Source organism: Callospermophilus lateralis, unplaced genomic scaffold, assembly GCF_048772815.1.
Source record: "Callospermophilus lateralis isolate mCalLat2 unplaced genomic scaffold, mCalLat2.hap1 Scaffold_82, whole genome shotgun sequence".
In the NCBI taxonomy this organism is placed as follows: domain Eukaryota; kingdom Metazoa; phylum Chordata; class Mammalia; order Rodentia; family Sciuridae; genus Callospermophilus; species Callospermophilus lateralis.
The window spans coordinates 5,549,964-5,570,080 of record NW_027516260.1 but is presented as its reverse complement, the minus strand read 5'-3'; the positions used below and the strand labels follow the sequence as shown (position 1 = coordinate 5,570,080).

Genomic DNA, 20,117 nt, shown 5'->3' with positions numbered 1-20,117 from the left:
ATTCTAACTCCCCCTTAGCTAGTTCACATAGCACACCAAGGGCCCTGGAGGGGAGGCATGTAGAATTGGAGGGGAGTGGATCTTTTTCTTTTACCGCCATGACAGCAGAAAACCTAAATACTGTACAACATTAAAACATTTAATGCACTTTGGTGAGGAGTTAATTTCCTGGATTAAGTACTTTCCATATAGCATGTCAGTGAGGGAAAGGGAAGTTCTCCCTCTTCCAAGTCCCCAGTGAATGCTGCAAGGGACCTCTTACTGGAAAGAGCCAAACCAGGTGACTTTACAGGAAGTCATGGTCATAAAGGCCTGGGTGGGATCATTCTGTCTTCCTTACCCATGTGCTGGCTTCCACAGGTGGGAGACTATTATTCTGTCCATCTAAGAAGTGAAACTGTCAAAGGCTAGCAGTAAGGAAAGGAGGAAGAAAAGGGATCTGATTTTTTTGTTCTTTAAAGACATATTAAATAGATCATATCCCAGTGGCTCAGGAGGCTGAGGCGGAAGCATCAAGCCTCAGCAACCTAGCGAGGCCCTAAGCAAGTCAGTGAGATCCTGTCTCAAAATAAAATACAAAAAAGTGCTGGGGATGTGGCTCAGTGGTTAAGTGCTCCTGGGTTCAATCCCTAGTACAAAAAAAAAAAAAAAAAAAAACAACTCCCTCACCCCCACCATAAAAAAAAAATCCCAACAGATCAGCAGGTCTCAAGCTGTAGCTCAGTGATGGAGGGCTTACTTAGTGTGCTCAGACCCTGGGTTTGATCACTACCATAGCCAACAAAACAAAACAAACCAAACACCGAAAATAGTGTGAGTAGCATATTTCAGACTGGACTTGTGCTGAGATGTGGCGCACTGATGGTTAATGTGTTTGGTCACTACATGGATTTAAATCAACTGAGCCTGAAGGAGATCAGAAGTGAAATGAAACTCTGATAAACATTTAATCTTCTTGAAAAAAAAATTGACAGGAATAATAAAGTTTCAGATGTTTTTTATTCAAAGATTCCCAAAAGAAATAAAACAAAAAAAGCTAACAATCTGATCAAATGTACAGTTCAAAAATGTCTTTTGGCGTTTAACAACAAGTCCTAGGAAAGAAAACTACAGAGTTATCTTGAACCGGACAAATAAGTTACCACTGGCAAGTTTGTGGCACTAGTAAAACAAAAATAAAAAATTAACTCTCTTGATCATACAGGTATCTCTATGAAAATCTTTTTTTTTCAATCTGTACAAAAGGTCTTTCTTCATAAATTAATTTTTTATAATTTAATGGCTGTCTACTATGTGATGTTTAACTGATTTATTTTTATTTATTTTTTTCTTATGTACAGAGGTTATGTTTCCCAAATCTTACCCAGACGAGTTTGGCACTTAGTTCAGACATTTTTAGCAGCAGATTTCCCCTCCCCTCTAACTGAGCTATCAAATTTCTGTCTTAACTAATGCAAAAATATCAAGTAGTGAGAGACCCAGGTTTATAAATGTACTAGGTACACGGAGGGTGCTGCATTCAGTCTGGACTTTCACAAAGCAGTAATATTCCAGGGAGCATAGAACCAATAATACCACAACTTCAAAAAAAAAGAAAACAAAAACAAAACAAACACATTTCTCTTATGACTATTTAATTTTCACTTGAATCTACACTTCTCAGAGCAGCAAGGACTTTTGAAACTATGAAATGTCACTGACATCTATAATCAAATACAAGCAATAAAATTTAAGAACTAAAAAATACTCAAAAGAAATAACTGCTTAGGCCTAGCTCCTGAGCTAGGAGGATTTGGTCTGTGGAAACAGGGAGGGCCAGCAACTTGTCCCAGCACAAAAGAAAATAGACTCTGAGGTAGATAACTGATCATACATAGCTGACCAGACAAGTACACAGTTTTGGAAGACAACTTAATTTACCATTGCTTTGAAAACATATGCAATTACCTTAATAAAAGAGCTTTAATAACAGTGAATCATCTCATATGTACTAAACTGTGTATTTATGAATCAGGAATTTCATAGTTTCAAAATTGGTTTTCTTTACACTTGAACACTTGTAGTGATGAAGTAAAGTGTGGCACTGCTTGGATCCAAATCTTCCTTCATGCTTTTTGTTTGTTTGTTTGTTTGTGTGTGTCCATACATCAATTAAAATTATAAAACCTATATTCAAAGGTACAAAAAAGGCACATTCTCCTAACCGCAAACTGGTCCGGCAAAAATAAAGAGCACAGAAGATGTGATGCTGAGACAAGTTGGAGCTACTGGTTACTGGCTCTTTGGTCTTTGGTGAAGTTACCTTTAAATGTGCCAAGTCATTTTTATTTTTCAAATTTACCTAAGAGAGAGAGAGAGAGAGAGAGAGAGAGAGAGAGAGAGAGAGAGAGAGAGCGCTAGTAGCCAATCGTTTCGCTTCTATTCATATCTCAGCTTATGTTTGAAGAGAAATCCTTACTTTTAGCTTTTGCCATTTAGTTGCAATAGCAACATATTTTTTTTTTTCGGTTTGCCAGATCGCAGGCATGATTCTCATTCTAAAGCACTATCATTAGTATAAAGGAAGGACAAAACATTCGGTGACTCCCCTCCCCCCCCCTCCCCCAGCCCCAATGCTACCTAACACTAAATCTAGAACATCAAGTTAGTTTTTTTTTTCTTACTGAAAAAAGGCAAAAAAGACTTTACATTGCATCATACAGCAGATATCCTACATCAGTCAAACTATCAGAGGAAACTGTCGGAATACAGCCTTACAAATGCTTTAACCCTATTAAAAGTTCCCCAGTCAGAAAATGTGTTTCACACAAAACAGTTTTTCCCTTCTTGCATTTTACTACCTTACACATTATGTGAAAAATCATTAAAAACACCTACTACATATTTAAAAAAGCCAAAATTTCAGCAACTTTTATTGACTACCTTTTAAAAGCCCTATTCTGCTGTTTTACAAGGCATAATAGACCAGCTCATTTGGTCAAAGCATTCTACATCATTAGTTTGAACTAACTTTTACTGAAACAGCTACAGCATCAAAAGAGTTAAGGCAAATTGGAATTCATAGAAAAGGATAAGACACTTCACACTACGTTGAAAGAAAAACGGAAAGCTAAGGAAAGAGACATGACGGCAACACTGAGTTACAGCAACACTTGCACGGCAAGCATGGAACACCATGGGTGAAGTCGGACTAGTTAAACTTCAGAAAGCCCATTTCATACAGCTGAAAAAAACACAAATTAAACACAAAATGAACAAAACCTCAAAAATCCGGTCATGCACTCGGATAAGTCTTCATGGTCTTTGTGCATACCCAGGAAATTGAAGTTTTGTTTTTTTTTTCTTTTTTGCATCATAACATTTGATAAAAATCTTTTTTGGTGTTTTTTTTTTCTTGTTTTGTTTTTTACTAAAATAAACCTGTACAGGGGAACAGCTACTAGATTAATTTAAGGGTTTTATGCACCTTATAGAACTTATAGCAAAAATAGTTTTAGTTGATTTCATTATAAATAACGTTTTCAAGAACCTGTGCAAAACTGTCAATAATTTCCTAAAGCACAATTGATCAGAAAAATCCATGATTGTTCAGCCTTCACACCCTTCTTCATGTAAGAACACCCTTCTGTACATCTGCAAGAGAAAGATAAAAGACAAGTACTTTTGTGGTCTCGATATAATACACCATAGAGCTTATAATCTTATTTAAAGAGAGATGTATTTGAAAAAGGCTGTGCTGATCACTGATGTTTCATGGAGAGATGCAAACTCTGGACCTGATGGTCACTTTCAATGTTTTGAATCTGCCTTTCAATCTGGGACTTGCAAAGTACTTTCCTCTCTAAGGGAATCAGTGCCAAATACATATGGGTCTCCAAAGATCAAGGGTGACTTTATAAAAACCAACAATACATATTGTCACTAGGGCAATCCAGAAACCAGGTTCCATATAGATATTTTACTATAGTATACATGGTAAAGTAAAAAAAAAATGGTACTTGGGGAATACAATCTTTTAATCTAAGGATACTGACACTAGCAATATCCTGGCTCTGAGTTTTGACTAATCTTGTAATGCTTGATAAAGCAACATCTGATGCTAAATTGCCTTTAGTTTTGAGTACTAGAGAATACAGTATAGGATACTTATATAATAAGTTTGATACAAGATGTTCTATGATGTTATAGATCTTTTTTTTTTGAGGGTTCGAGGAGTGTGTGTATATGTGTTTGATTTCAATATAAAGTGTTATTCTTTTTGCATAGAACAGTGAATCTGCAAACTAACAAAATTATTGATTTTAACATTTTAACAAGATTGGATGCCCTGGCTATAATGAAATCAAGTATGATCGATCTGAGTTATTCTAAGCATCATTTTGATAAGGGAACCACAGACTGCCTGATTGGCGCCTTGGTAATGGAGACCTTTCTCTCATACCTCACAGTTACTTATTGGGTTGAAAGGAATATGGAGAATGGTCATTAGACATCTCTACAGCCACCTGCTGCTGACCACTCGCCTCCTACAACAAAGCAGAGCAGATGAAATGTGTTAGTGGTAAAATCTTAACTCTGCTACTTGGGTCTAAGTCAAAGGCATACACCTGAAAATAAGCAGTTTTTAAAGTGAATTTCTTAATATTATGCAGAGCTTTTTAGGTCATTCCCTCAAGTAGCTGAAATGGCTGATAGACACCAAGCACCTCCCATCCAAATCTTTGACTTCTCTATTCTGATCAAGCTACATTTATCAAACAAATTTCTTAATCTGTTTTTCCCTGGGGTCAGATGTGATTTAGAATTCATCATTTTCAAGGTTCAGAATCTGAGACATGGTATGAAATATGCTGTATATCATATAATACCCTCAAGTAGGGCTTAGGGATGTCCCTCATAATAAAACATATCAGTAATTCTATATAGAACCGAGTGCATAAACACAGTAACTGGGACAAATGTATCACCTTGTCTCAGTTCAAGTTGGGTTTTTTGAAAGGTCAGAATTTTTGCTAAGAAGTTAGTCACAAAGAGAATTTTTATTTTCAAAGTTTTTGGAGGGTTTCAATATTGCTGATAAAGAATTGTGGGCTCCGATAACTGTGGGATAAGTGTGGGCTCCGCACACTGAAAGGCAAATAATAAGAAGGCATGGTTCTTTGGCCCTTTTTGGAAATGGGAGCCTTTGGGTTCTGCCCAGTGCCTACTGGGAAAGAGCAAATGAGCTGAGTATTTTCCTTGGAATTTTAAGGATACTCTGATGGAAAATGCTGTTTCCGGTCCAATCATAATCAGATGCCAGACTTCTTCCATACCACCTCCAGTGACAAGAACCAAGAGTTATTTAGCTACACTAACAGCCTCTATAAAAATAGGTATGGCTTCTCTCCCACGTCTGCTACATCAGCTTTCCTTTTTCATTTACTATCTGAATTATGACTGACTTCTTTTTGTGAGTATCACCATTGATACAATCTTTAGGACTAGGATTACAAACTCCAATTTTATCTCATTTTAGGGGTGACAAGATAGAGCTCTGGAGGGGTGAAAAAGGTGCTACAAGCTTGAAAAATATTTCTAGGAGTTCTTGGGGATGTGGCCTGGATGTTGTTATCCTAATTTGTAACAATTATATTTTATAGTCCCAAATAACATATTCCCTCTAAAGTCAATCCTTTTATGCAAATATTTGACTTTTGATAGATTTTACTTTCAGTTTTACTTAATTCACCCATTTTTGAAACTACCTATTGCCAGAATGGCCATTTAATACTCTGCACCAACCTTGACAGGAACCACCGTCGTCTGCATGTGTGTATACTGTGGCAAGTAGGCTCCTTGCATAGCTGACGTTGCAGGCATGTACTGAAAAGGAGGAGGAGGTCAGGATGGACAATGGAAAACCATGCAAAATCGGGAGTACTCAGGGAATTTTGAGCTGGATATAAAATATATGGAGTTCTCCAAGAAGAAATTTAAATACGCTACCCTCAAAGGTTTATTAGTCCATGTAAATATGTCATATGGAAGGAATTTGTCAAACTATAAATTCCATGTTGTCTTTGGATTTCCTAACAAAGAAACACACAGGTGAAGATCATTAAAGTCTGTCATAGTGAATAATTCAATATCACTAATGCATCATTCTAGGTGATCTTTTCTCAGAAGACCTTGTTATCATCTAGCAGCTCCCTGAGTTGTTACCTAGTACTGTTTTTACAGGTGGAGACCTAAATGTGGATGACTTATTGGACCTATCATTGAAGATTAGGCCAGGGAATCCTGATTTCCTGATGCTGAAGTCACTAACTCTTAAAGGCAGGAGGAATTTCTGGTCCATCTCAGGCTGTGTCTGGCTCTGGCTTAGTCTGCACAAGAAGTTGCTGCTGGTTTTGAGTGTAAGAGGGGAAAATGCACCACCCTTTGTTCTTTTGAGCCACTATAGATACAGGCTGCATCAAACTCCTGTGGGCATCTCTTACAATTTAAACTATAAACAAACCAACATGGATCTAGTACCAGGTCAACCTCATTACTCTACCAAGTCCCCTGGACTCTAGTGAAATAAGTCACGAATATCATGATTCAGTGCTCTCAAATTCTAAAACAGAAGGAATAGGTGAGGGAATATTTCCTATTTTTGCTACCATGTGTCACCTTCATCCTTTGCTGCATGAAATGGTACTTCATGATATACCAGTGACATTAGTTGAAGAAGCTAGATGTGGCCATGTGTGAGTGCTAAATTTTGGCAAAGGGGAAACCTAGAGAACAGATTTTCAGTTTTTCACTTAATCAAGAAATATCTGAGTTTTTTCGTTTTGGAAGGCAATGTGGGGTGGGGCTGGGGCCAGGCATAATAACTGTCATCATCGAACCTGTGATTCTATAGGGTAGGCACAGGGGTGCATTAATTGACCCTCCTCTATTTGCAGAGACACATGATATTAATTTGCCACCTACTGTTCCGGTGCTGCCTGGTGAAAGATGACTCATCTGCTGGGCCAGAGGGCTGATCATAGATGCAGGCTGTAGTGACATGGTATGCTCCATTGAGGGAGTTAACACGGCACCCTGTGGATGGGAGACAGAAGCAACAAAGGATAAAATGAGAGTAGTTAAGATTCTATAATTACCTTTTGCAAAGGAAATCCCTTTGTGAGTAATGTGAAGCAAAAATAACATCTTTCAGACTGGCAAGGAGTATCAATAATAAATAAGGTTCAGAAGTCTTAATAGATTGCTTTTCCTGAGACTTTGTAAGAGTGTTAGGGGAAATGGTATTTTGATATTCACTTCACAAAAATTCCTGCATTAACAACTACCCTCACTTAACTGGGAAGCTAGTCCAGCAGGAGGAGCTATAATAGCAAGCACAGATTACAGACTCTCCTTGGCTGGCAAAGGTATAAAATGCTTAAAAAAGACAGGTGATGTTTTCTGTAGCTGCAAAAGAATAGGACCAATAATAATGATCTGTTTAAAAATGTTCTATAAAGAGAGCCCTTTGTTTCAAGATTAAGTTGTTGGGATCAAGAGCATTCTTCACTCACTCGGTGGTTCTCAGAACTTTTTGTGATTCTGGTGCCAAAAGAGGGAACATTAACCAACCAATTCCAAGTTCTTCCATTTCATTTAAAAAATATTGGTCAGTAAAAATCAAAATTTTTTAAAAAATTTGGGGTACTGGAGATTGGACCTAGGTATGCTTTACCACTGAGCTAAATTCCTGGCCCATTTTATTTAAGACAGGATCTCACTAAATTGTTGAGGCTGGTTTGCAACTTGCAATCCTCCAGCCTCAACCTCTGAGCTGCTGGAATTACAGGTGTGTGCTACTGCTCTGGACTAAATTAAATATATTTAAGAAAACAGGGAAGAAAAAAAATCACTTATAATCCAGCCTCTCCCATAACAACCACAATGTGCCCCTTCCTGCCGCTGCATGTTTCTCCATAGTTGCAATGAGAGAACATGAAGAATTTCACATCTTGGGTTTTTACTTTTAACTTAGCATTGCACTAAAAAAATTAACAGATTTCACAGTTGTCACTGTCATCATTTTTAATGCTTGGATCATGGTTCACTGACCATCTACACCAAAATTAATTATTTTTGGACTTTAATTGTTCAATTTTTTCTATAAACTGTGGATTTTATCATTCCTCTTTTGCATTTGGCCAATTACCTGATGGAGCAAGTATTCTAACATACTCCACAAGTACTAATGTACATTCTGGCATCATTGTAACTGATATCCTTTAAATAAGTTATTTGTTTTACTGATAATCTAATTATTGATATGCACAGTTGTGGGCAGAGGTATGTGCGCAGGCAGGCAATTTGGATCTGGGTGGGAAACGGTAATGAATTCTCAGCAACGTTCTATATACATTCCTCATGTCTCCTGAAAGATGATAAACTAAAATATGTGCAATCTTTGTCTCTAAAAGTTGTCAAAGGGGGAAAAAAGATACATTCTACTTCTAATGTGCATTATCAAAAGCACAGAGTAAGATTAACATGACTCAGAAGTCCAGAAAATGGGGAAGGAGTTTCCTGATCTTTTTGCTCATGTACACATAATACACATCACAAATCCACACATGGCCATGAATATGTGCACGTATGTGTCCCAGTATGAAATGTGTATATACCACATAATACATGTGCATTCATAAGCATCAAAGATGTATTTTCCTGTGTTATAAATATCAACCTGTTTTATTAGCTTCCTAAAGGTCATCTCAAGCATTTCTTGTTCAAAACTAGTTATGCCTGAATTGCTATTTCATACATACAGTCATATAGTACAGTGCCCACTTTAGGAGAGGTATTCTGAGACGAATTTCCATCTCATCTTAAGACCAAGAGCCAAGTTCTCTTCCTAAGCAACAGATCTATGTTTATCTCACAAACTCTTTAAACTGATTATCAGGATCCCCATTCTGCACTTGTCACCAGAAAGCTGAGGTCCAAGTCTATGGCTTTCTTAACAGTAAGCATGCAGGTCAGTGTAGGCATGCTTAGCTTTGTGATTTCATCTGAAGAATAGCTCATTTAGAAAAAGTAGTACTAGATACACATTAGATCAACAAGTGTTCAAGTCACCAAAGAAATCACATTTGTTATTTATCAGAGTGCATTATACTACACTGTACCTGATTTCCAAAGAGGCGAATAACACAGATGAAAATCTCCATCTTTACTTTAGGGTTGCATTAAACAGAGTAAAACCATGAGTGTGGTTTTATCAAATATTGTAAAACATTGTGACTCAAATATCCCCCCAGAACTGATGTGAGCAAGAAATTGTGTACTGCCCTCCAACGGAGTATGTTTTAAATTCTTATGAACAAATTTATTTAATGCTTACTACTGATTCATTTTAAACTTGTGCACTTTCATATTCCATGCTTAAAATTTCCCAAGTCCCTTATCACCTTTTGCAAGGGGTTTTAACCTGAAGAGTACACACATGGCTTACTTGCAGGCAGAACATTAGGCCACTGAGGTGAACAACTTACGGGTTGCTGCAGGATATATGGTTGAGGTTGCATCCAAGAAAGACTTTGCACCTAGAAAAGGGAGAATTTTAAAGAAACAATGATTTCCATTGTAATTATTGCCTAGTTCTCTTTTAATTGTGTTAAAAATCTACAGAAGGAAAATAAGGAAACAATACTATCAATGAGTAAAAAGATTATAAGGCAGTTAGCATTCTTGGCAAACTGGTCACTCTGAATGGGATGAAATAATTATTTAGAACCAATTTCTATTGGCCCACTCAAGAAGTATTTGTTGAGTATCAGGCAACAAAGAGAAAAAGATGAATAAGACATGGGACCCACCCTCAATAAATTTACTGTCTAAAGCAGAGAAGTTAAGTATGTAAAACGTCTCAAATTAGTGAAAAGTGTTACAATCAAGGTATGAACTAGGTGCTTTAGGATATGGATGAAAGAGGATTAATTCTAGAGCATCTGATTAGAAACTAACCCTCAAAGTATGGGCTGACTTAATAAAAATAACCAAATTCAATCTCTCTTTGATACTCAGGACATTAGGTTTCAAAAATCTTACATAGTACTTAATAATTTCTACTTAGTGAGGAAAATAAATATCTGAAATTCAGATTGAAGAAATTAAACTTTAGTAACTATATCTGACATCTACAGTTAAAAGGGCATCCACACAGAAAAAAGACCCTCTGAACTGAGAAATAAGATGTGAGGGTCAGGCTTGTGGCAGGAATTCTGGCTTGTGTCGTTTGCCACTCAGGAGAGGGATACATCAGTCCCTTTTTGATGCCCAGGGATTTCCAGAGTCTATGTAGTTAAAAAAATGTTTCAGTTTCCAATTCTTAACACAACCTTCTTGTATCCTGTCCCCTAGTTTCAACTTCAGAGATTCTACAGAGAGAATATGGGGAAGAGTCATGGGGGAAGAATGCATTGTGATTTACCTTGATAGCAGAGCCCCGATACTTGTTTTCTCTGGTTTCCTTTGCCACCTAAGGCAGACCAAAGTTAAGTGCTTCTGCCTTGTTAACATTTCAGTTATCTGGAGTGCAGCCTTTCCCCGCTGGGGTACTGGTGGTTTCTTGCAGATGCTAATAATTTCTCAAATCCAACTACATAAGCATATGGTGATTTAGTAGGGAAAGGCCCACTCCAACACGAGTGGTGGGCCCTCCTTGGATAAATCACAGGGAGGCAAGCAGTTCCCTGTACATCCCAATGTGGGCCAAATGCACTCAGTTTTGATATGCTTCGGTCTTTATAATCTAGTCAGGTACAGCATTATGAGGTTAAGGGCTGTGAGTCCTAATCCAATTTTCTCTGTTAAGCATCAAGCCAGCTATGGTCGATTTCTATTCCTCAATGTTCCCTAATTAGAAAATGGCAATAATAACCTATGCTTTTTAAACTCTTTCCACTGGTTCTTAGCCATCTTGGGGTCACAGATCCCCTTGAAAACCTAATAAAGAAAGAGACTGCCCCCACCCCCACTAATTGCACACACACAAGTGACATTCTGCAGCACAGGTCACTTAAAGCTCATTCACTGGCCCTACCTGGTCCCTGAACATATGGGGTTAAGTATCCGTCTGAGATGTTATGGCACTGAGTGTCAGGGAAAGAGAATGGAATTCCACAGGTATCTTAGTATACAGAATGCCCAGGAGAGGAAATCAGGCCTTTGAAATGATAACGTTGTTTCCAGTTAGCTATATCAAATTTATTACCAAACTGGCCTTCTAATTTTTTATTCTATGAAATGATTCTGAAATGCACATTGATTTCATATTAAAGAAGGGAAAAGGTAGTGGAGAAAAACCATAATAGCTGAAATATCTATAGCAGCATATGTTGAAATTAATATGTGCAATCTTTCATTTGCCTAAGAATAAGCTTATACATGCCCCTATTTTTAATGATATATAAATGACAGATTTCTAAGTTCAGATAGTTCAAAATTATCTCTTAACATCAGACATAGGAATTATTAGGGAAAATGCAAGGAAAATATAGAAATCTTAAGTACTACACAATTAAAGAGGCATTAAGTGACTTCTATACCCAGCAGGTTGAAGAACCATGGTAAGTATAAATGACTCTCAGAGAACAAAGAAAAGGGAAAATGACTGACAATCAGGGGAAGGAACATACAATAATCTAAAGGCTGAGAGAGGTGGTGATGACTACTTTAAAATTTCAGTCTTAGGGCTGGGGATGTAGCTTAGTGGTGGAGTTCTTGCCTCACATGTGCAATCCCCAGCAACACAAAAAGACAATAAAACCCTAACAACCCCTTCAGTTTTAGTGCATCTAGTCACTTTTCTGTTATTCAAAGCTACTTTTATGTTTTTTAGACAGAACCAGCTTTGACATTGGCTTAGGTTAACCAATTTATTATTTAAGAAGTATAACTAATATATTTTTATTATAAGCCAGCTACTGATGATAATAGTAATCACAGCTAATATTTCGAGTGCTCATTAACACTTTTCATAGACTCAGTCCTGTAACTTTTCCAAACCTATGAGACAAACTATTATTATACCCATTTTAAAGATGAAGAATCTGAGGTTACAGAAGTCAAATAACACAGCTGTTACATTAGATATTGTAGTCCTCTAAGATCAGAAATCAGGACTACAACATCTAATTCAATTGTTGTTAAAACAAGAATACACCAAAGTTTAGTTTAGTCCCATAGAATACCAATAGTCAAGAGAAGAGAACTCTCTTTCTCTGCAACTGAACTCCATTAGAAGCTCCTGTCTGGACTGGGCAGTCAACATCTGGAGGGGCTCTGATGCAGGGGAGAGGGCACGTGCACTCTTGGGGTCATGTAAAAGAGGAGCTATCCCTGAAGTATAATCAGATTGACCTTATGATAGTGCTTAATAGATTTCTTCAGTTGGGAATTTAAGGTAAAGCCTCTGCACAAAATAACATATATAAAATAGAGCTGCCTCTATTTTTTTTTCTTTCTTTTGGTGGGTAGACCCCAAATCTCATCTGCACTGTTTACTGAATGTAACCTAACTGACACTCCTTTGTGTATAAGCATATTTACTTCTTTTATTAGTTTCTGCTGACAAACAAATAAAAGCAAGATACACACCTATTCTGTATTTTACCTAATGGCATTTCTCTTAAATTTCAGTTTTTGGGACACCTGGCATCTAAAAGCTGGGCGGATAGTGGAGGAAGTATGTGGGTTTGTCTCAGTTCTAAATTGCCATGTTTCCAAGGACAGATAATGGGCAACCAATTCCCTGGCTTTATATATTTTCCTAAACATAAAAGCAAATTAGTCTACCAAATCAAAAGCAGCTAATTCTAAATTGGGTACCCAAAAGCTGCATAAATGAGTTAAATTTCATTATAAATATTCAGATTTTTAAGACACATTAACAAATGCAGCAGAGATTCACGATCATAAGTTGTTGCACTACTGACAAATCCTAAAGGTACAAATCTGGTAGGCAGATACAGGAGATGCAACATAGGTGTAAAAGAAGTTTGAGTGATCATTCAGTTTGTAGCAATACTGTATGGTGAAGGATAAAATCTAGAATAAACACAAAAGCCTGTATTAAGTAATCCTTTAAGTGGAATAATTCATGGAAAAACGATATTTTCCACCTTTAATTTCCCTCAAGCCATTACGCATTTATCATAACAACATACCCGTTCTGTATAGCAGCTGTGGTCGGGTCGTAAGGGAGTGTCATTCCAGCCTACAGGAAAGAGAAGGACATAAACGTTCAGCTGGAAAGGCATGATTTGATAATGCTATTTCTTAGACATTGCAACATAAGACAGTAACAGTAACATTTGATAAAAATGTTTTTTTTTTTTTTTTGCTATAGCCAAGCATAATTGTAAGCTCAGTAAGAGAATTAAGCTCTAGACCTGTTGCTTGTCCCATATGGTAGCCATTAGCCACATGTAGCTATTTAAAATTAAATAGAAAAATTCAATCTCTCTAGCAAAACAGCTACATTTCAAGTGTACACATGGCCACAAGTGGCTAGTGATTATCACTGGATGGTCCAGATTCTAGAACATTTTCTCCAGACATTCTGGGACCTGTATGCTATTTTTAAAAATTATCTTAACAATTCATTGAAAAGAAATATAGAGAAGTGGAGGCCCAATAATTTATTAAGAAATTGAAGGTTAAAAAAAAAACTATTCAAAAGAACAAGATTAAATAAACATACAACCCCCCCCCAAAAAAAACCCTCAATGACAAATACATTTATTTTAATGTTATTTAGAATACTTTTTGAATATAATAAATGTAAACCCTTCTAAATGGTCATACCTAAACCATGGCATAAAAGACCTTCAAAACACTCTTGCAGTTCCATAGCAATTTAGAGCCTCCTACTTAGGCAGCTAGCTGGGGAACACAGCTGTTTGTACCATCTATGTGGAGAACTGTCACTTTGTGAGCACCCCCCCACACACACAGAGGGAAGGGTCTCAGTCTGAGCATTACTTGAATGAAAACGTGCTGGCAGAAAGGTGTGACCCAGGCAGCTGAAGGGAGATGCCTGTGTGACCTTTCGGAGCTGCCCACGACTGTATACCCACACTGAAGTTAAGAAAGGACTTACAAGTCTCACCTCTCCTTCTCGGGGCCATGGTCTTCCATTAGGGATGTATTTGTTTGGGTTCTGTCTCTTCTTCTGTCCTCCATCCACAAATTTGCAAAATAAAGGTTCTGTAGGAGCTGAGTGATCGGGCAAAAATATTACAAAACCACAACCGTGCGCACGCACAGGTGACAAGCGTAACGGGATTTCTTTTTTAGTGGGAGCAGCGTGAGAGCTAGGAGGGAACTAATAGAACACTGCAAGGCAGAAGCTTCTTCAGACCCTTAGAAAATCAGCCACTGGTGAAAGATCTTAGTATAGAATAACACACTGGTTATTATTTCCAAACCAGGGCATCATGAAAACATCTGAAGGGCCATTTTGTTGAAGAAGCAAAGGAATCTTCCCATTCACTTTGGTGCTTTTTTTTTTTTTTTTTTTTTTTTTTTTTAACGGGCACTTCTTTGCCTTCTGGCTTCTCTACAATTCTGCCTTTAAACAGTCACTCAAATAATCTTCAAATGAAAATAGGATTGTGCCACCCTGCACTCCTCCAGCTGCAAATGCCTCTGGAGCTTCCCATTAACATTCCTCAGAGGGACCTCCACTCCTCCTGGTGGAAAACAAGTCCCCCCTTTGTAGCACATACCCCTATTTGTAATTGCAGCATTTCTAAGTCTGTGTTCCCTGATGCCTGCTTTTCCTTCCTGTGTGCTCCGTCATCACTGCATCCCCAGTGTCTAAGCAAAGGGCACTTGATAGGTGCTTCTTACCTAGAGGCTGAATCAATGAATGGATACACACAGACCTCATTTGTTCCTGGGACACAGGAGTGAAGTCTGTCATCGTGAGAAAGCTTCCAACACCTGCCCGTCCCATTTAAAGACTTTTCTGTACCTGAACCATTCCACTTGGCGAGTTTTTTTTTTTCTTTTTTTTTTTTAACCAAGTGTCCGTCTCACAAAAATGAGACAAAGGGAAATCCAAGCAACAAATGTAGAAAAGATGCAGAGATTCTTTGAAAGGAGACACATTCATTAGAACTAAGAGACATAATAACAAACCACAGGCAGCAGAATAGGCCACCCCTGACTTCCTTTTTCAATTTGCTTTTCTGAGATAGAAGCAGCAGCGCATTCCTGGAAGTTGTGCATTTTTCTGCATGCGTCTTGTTAATATAATAAAGGCACTCACACCTTCCCAACTGGTTCCCACATTCCATCCTTTGTCTACTGTAGAACCATGATTACTACTTTCAAGTTCTGTTTCAAACTTAAATAACCATGAAGAGAAAAATATTACTTGTGGAAAATTTACTCCTTTCTCCTTTGCCGCTTATAATCCTAATTCATCTCTTATTTTATATCACTATTATCCACCCGCTAATGACAGGGTAGAGGCAATAGTGTTTCTCAACATTTCTCTGCCAAAACACAAAACACCGAACTGTATGTGATTCCATCTCGGTGAGCTGTCTAGGCTGTTGGCTGGTATGCTTTTCCCTTCCTGGGTTGAACCACTCCTGAAGGATGGGTTGGAATGGGATTCATTTCTGAATGGCAACTGTACTCTGGGTATGCTTTGGTTTGGATATGATTTCCTAAATAAATAGTTCACATGTTGGAAGCTTGGTCCCTAGTGTGGCAATGTTTAGGTGAAGCACACAGGAGGGTCCTTAGGTCAAACCTAAGAAGGAGTGGAGGTAGTTCTTGCAGGATCCTGTGTTCTTACAAGAGCAAGCCCAAACCCTGAATTGCTCTCTGGCTTGGTCTTGTAATAATGCTCACGTAGAGATACCACCTATCATGTGGCTCTCACAAGAGGCAAGCTGATACTGGCACTATACCTTTGAATCCCTAGAACTATAAGCTAAATAAGCCTCTTTATTAAGTCATCCAGCCTCACACATTTTGTTATAGTAATGAAAAAATGGACTAATACAGGTAGTAGTTGTTCAAAGTAAAAATGTCAGGTGTCTGGTGAGAATTTTAGTGTTCCTTTGTTTACCTTCTTGTCTCTAATACCTCCACCTGAGCTTTCCTGAATATGGAACTTCCATAGAAGGCAAACTGGGTATGATAGAAGATGGACTGCAGCCAAATCCCAGAATACAGATAAACCATACTACTTGTCTTTTCAAAAAAATTGAGTTTTTAGAAATTCTACCTTTACCAATTACAGACAGTGAACAGATACAATGAAGCAAGAAAGTTTTATAATCACTGATATTAATTCTACTACAGGGCGATTAAGGGACAGGTAGAAACTAGGGCTGAGAAATAGCATCCAAGTAGGAAGGAATAAAGGACAAAATCTTCTGCAAATAAGGACTTTTTATACCTGGAATCTTTCAAAGTTACTCACCTTTGAGGGCAAATGCTACTTAAAATTCTAGCACTGAAACTCTCCTCAGGCTCCTGGGTCAATGTGAAAGCGTGTTAAGAGCAGGCCTGAAATGCAGGTTGTGTGTGTGTGTGTGTGTGTGTGTGTGTGTGTGTGTGTGTGTGTGTGGTGGGTGGTGGTGGCCTCATTTAACAATGACGGACAGAACAAGAACTCAGATGAAGAAAGGCAAGATCTCACTCTCTGCACATCTAGAAAGGGCCTCATAGTAGAATGTTTTCTCCAATGATATTTAAGGTTATAAGGTCTTGCTTCCATATACTCCTGTAGGGCAAAGAGTATAATAAACTCTGTGGAGCTGGCACTTTGTGGCAGACACTTTTATCTAGAGGGTTTATAAAAACTAGCACCTAGACTGAAATTTAACTAATTTTTATAAAGCGCTTCCTGTGCTCAGTGATTGATACAAACTGTTTTCCTCAATTAGTATAATTCTTTCCAGGGAAAGAAGGTGACCAGGTTGCTCATTCTGGAAGCTTCTCTTGGGCTGTCTCGGCGGGCAGGTGTGAATGAAGGCAGTTTGGTAGCAAGACCCTGATGCATGTTGAAGCTCACTTGTTAAATAAACGGCCAATGTTCCTATTTGGATGTAATGTCCTTCTAATGTGCTTTCATCTAGATTCTGTCCTGTCAGAAAAAAGCAGATCTCAGGTAAGAATGAAGTCTGCTAAAATATGTGGTAAGGGCATGTTTGCAAATACATATGGTATTTAAAATAACACACACACACACACACACACACACACACACACACAGAAACACATGGAACAAGATGTAGTTGAATCTTTCAAATATGAATTATATTTACTACCTGATTTTTGTGCTGCCATTAAGATATGTTATTTTCCTCTAAAAGCAAAAAGGTAAGTAGTAGAAACAGTGTGTACTGGCAGTAATTTCTTAGGCCAAACAAATTTCTTGTTTTTAAAGAATGTAACCAGTGGAAATGACCCAGTTTTTACATGTTGCTGGCTCCTTGTTTCAGTGAACTAGGAGTGCCCAAGTCTTGCTTGTGAAGCAATATAAAATTCTAACAGCTTTTTTCTTTTATCAAAATTCTCTCTGGTCTCCTTATCAGTTGAAGTTTTAATGCCCTACTATGTGGCAGGGACACAAGAGCCAGTGGTACAGTGGCAGTTCTGAGTTGTTGCCTCCATGGGGCATGCAATTTAATGGGGAAGAGAATATTTCCAATCTTATGAAAACTCATTTAGTCATTTACAGGACAAAGTACTGTTTTTAGAGAGATTTGTTCTAAATAGAAATGTTATGTGGAAGCAAAGTACTGATGTGGGGACAGCGGCCGTCTGTCTTTCACAATCACTGCTCCATTGACTTGGAGAGTGTGGCGAGAAAGAATGCATGCCTGAAATTTAATGTTTCTCTGTGTGCTCTGGAAAAGCAAATTAGGTGAAGACTTACAGGTGTTGTAGGTGGCAAATGGGCTTAATATATTTTATCTGACACCATGATGCTAAGCAAGGGTAAGAGAATTTCAGTTAGATTTTTGCACAGAAAAACAAAACACCCAGTTCTGTACCATGAAGCCACTTATTTTTCAGTGTGTGCAAGCTTGTTAAAAATTGAGAGATCTTTGGTTAGTCTCTCCTGTAATTCCTTCAAAATGAAGGGATGTCTTCAGTTTGCTTCTGGGAGCCTAATGTGCAGGCTACAGGCTGAAGGGAGATGGTGTGGGATGTTGGCATATTCTACAGAGGGATCCTCCAGCTTGCCTCTTTGGTTGTGTTTTAGAAGGCAGATACTGAGAACAGGAAGTGCCATAAAAGCTAGTAATAGGGCTATGAGCGAAGCTTGGGCATATTAACTTCGCAAAATTAGTGTGTGACAATCTCTCTTTTTTTTATTTTGGTGGTGGTGCAGGGGATTGAACCCAGGGCCTTGTGCATGTGAGGTAAGCACTCTACCAACTGAACTATATACCCAGCACCAGTGATAATCTCTTACGTGGTCATTTTTCTATATTAGCAACTCTTAATTGTTCAAAACAATAACTGCAAAGAGTTCTAACAGGATTTGTGATTTGAGACACATTCCTGAAATTAAATTGATATAAAAAGTATATAATCTACCCCAAATTGATTATTTTGCTAATTATGCACAGTGTTCTAGGCTGAATTTCCCCTTAATAAGGGTAAATCTCAGATATCTCATGAGATCTGTCAGGTTCTTTTCCTCATCAACTGATAGAGAAGTTATTTTCTTCCTCATCAGAACCAATAGGAACATGCATCCCCAAAGCCTGACAATCATGGTGTGACCGTGACCTTGCACACTTGTGAGAAGCCCAAGGCAACACCTCAGATGCAAACACTGATCATACGTAGTATCCGCTGAAGAGCCATCTATGATCATGGCATTACTGGACTCTTAATATGCCCTCAACCAAACTTGAGAGAGGGATGATATTTTACAAATGCCTGATTGCACATCTCTGCAGTTTCCTTAACCTGTCTTTTGAGCTCAGACTCTACAGTGATTTGGGCTCAGATATTGAAATGAACCTTTCCTCAGCCTGTCCTATGTGAGGTCTTAGTACTGTCATGTCTGATGATGAAATGCACAAACAGATGGAATGACCTCTCTTTCCAAAGTACCATTTTTTCTAGTTACGCAGTATTTTATCTCAATTAACATTCTGCAAAATGTAAACTGCCCTCGATAGAAGTTTCTCCCATCAATTTTGGAAAACCAGATCACTCAGCAACCATCATTAGCTTTCATAGTGAGGCGTTTTTAAAGTAACATTATCACAAACAATATGTAAGGAACTACCTGGTAAAAATTTCAACCTAAGGAACCAATAAATATTAATTTATTAAGATTAATTTTTTATGTGAACAACACCATTTCCTGTTTTAGCCCCTCTGTCCTATCCAATGGGCACAGCTATACTTTCTGTGAACACTTCTCCCAGGGGGGCTTTGATGGTATTTGGTCTCTCCTCCTTTACTATGCCTTACACAGTGTTGCTGGCTACCATTCAGGTTGAGAAGAGTACCGTTTGCAATTTTTTCATATCAGCTTCATTTCTGCATGGTTCGATTTTGGTTCTTTCACCTCTCTTCCCAACCCACCAAAGAAGGGTCACTAAAAGAACAATGTGACAATAGTAAAATCATGTTAAATAGAAAACAAAAACTCAATATCCTCTATTGCCCCCCATAAATATTTTAATATTCTATTTTCACTGCTTTTCCACGTCATTTATTTTTCACATTTGTGATGACAGATACTTTTCTTCTACCATTTCTATTGTGGATCTTTCCCTATCTTGTTATACAGTCATTTGTCAATGGTTACATAGTATTCCATTTGAAAAGGAGTCATGCTTATTTGTTTATTTAACTAGGAGTTGAACTCAGGGGCACTTTGTCACTGAGCTACACTCCCAGTTCTTTTTTTTTTTTTTTTTTACTTTGAGATAGGATCTTGCTAAGTTGCTGAGGTTGGCCTTGAATCTGAGATCCTTCTGCATCAGCCTCCTGAGTCTCTGGGACTGCAGGCATGTGCTATTGTACCCAGTTTTCTTTATTCTTATAACACTTTATGGACATTTCTGTATCTTATTTATCTTTTT

General features: G+C 37.9%; 1 pseudogene; it reads right to left on the bottom strand.

Annotated features, from left to right (window-relative positions):
- Positions 1–3,458: 3,458 nt before the first annotated feature.
- Positions 3,459–20,117, bottom strand: part of LOC143641000 (RNA-binding motif, single-stranded-interacting protein 1-like) — a 158,017-nt pseudogene continuing 141,358 nt past the window's right edge.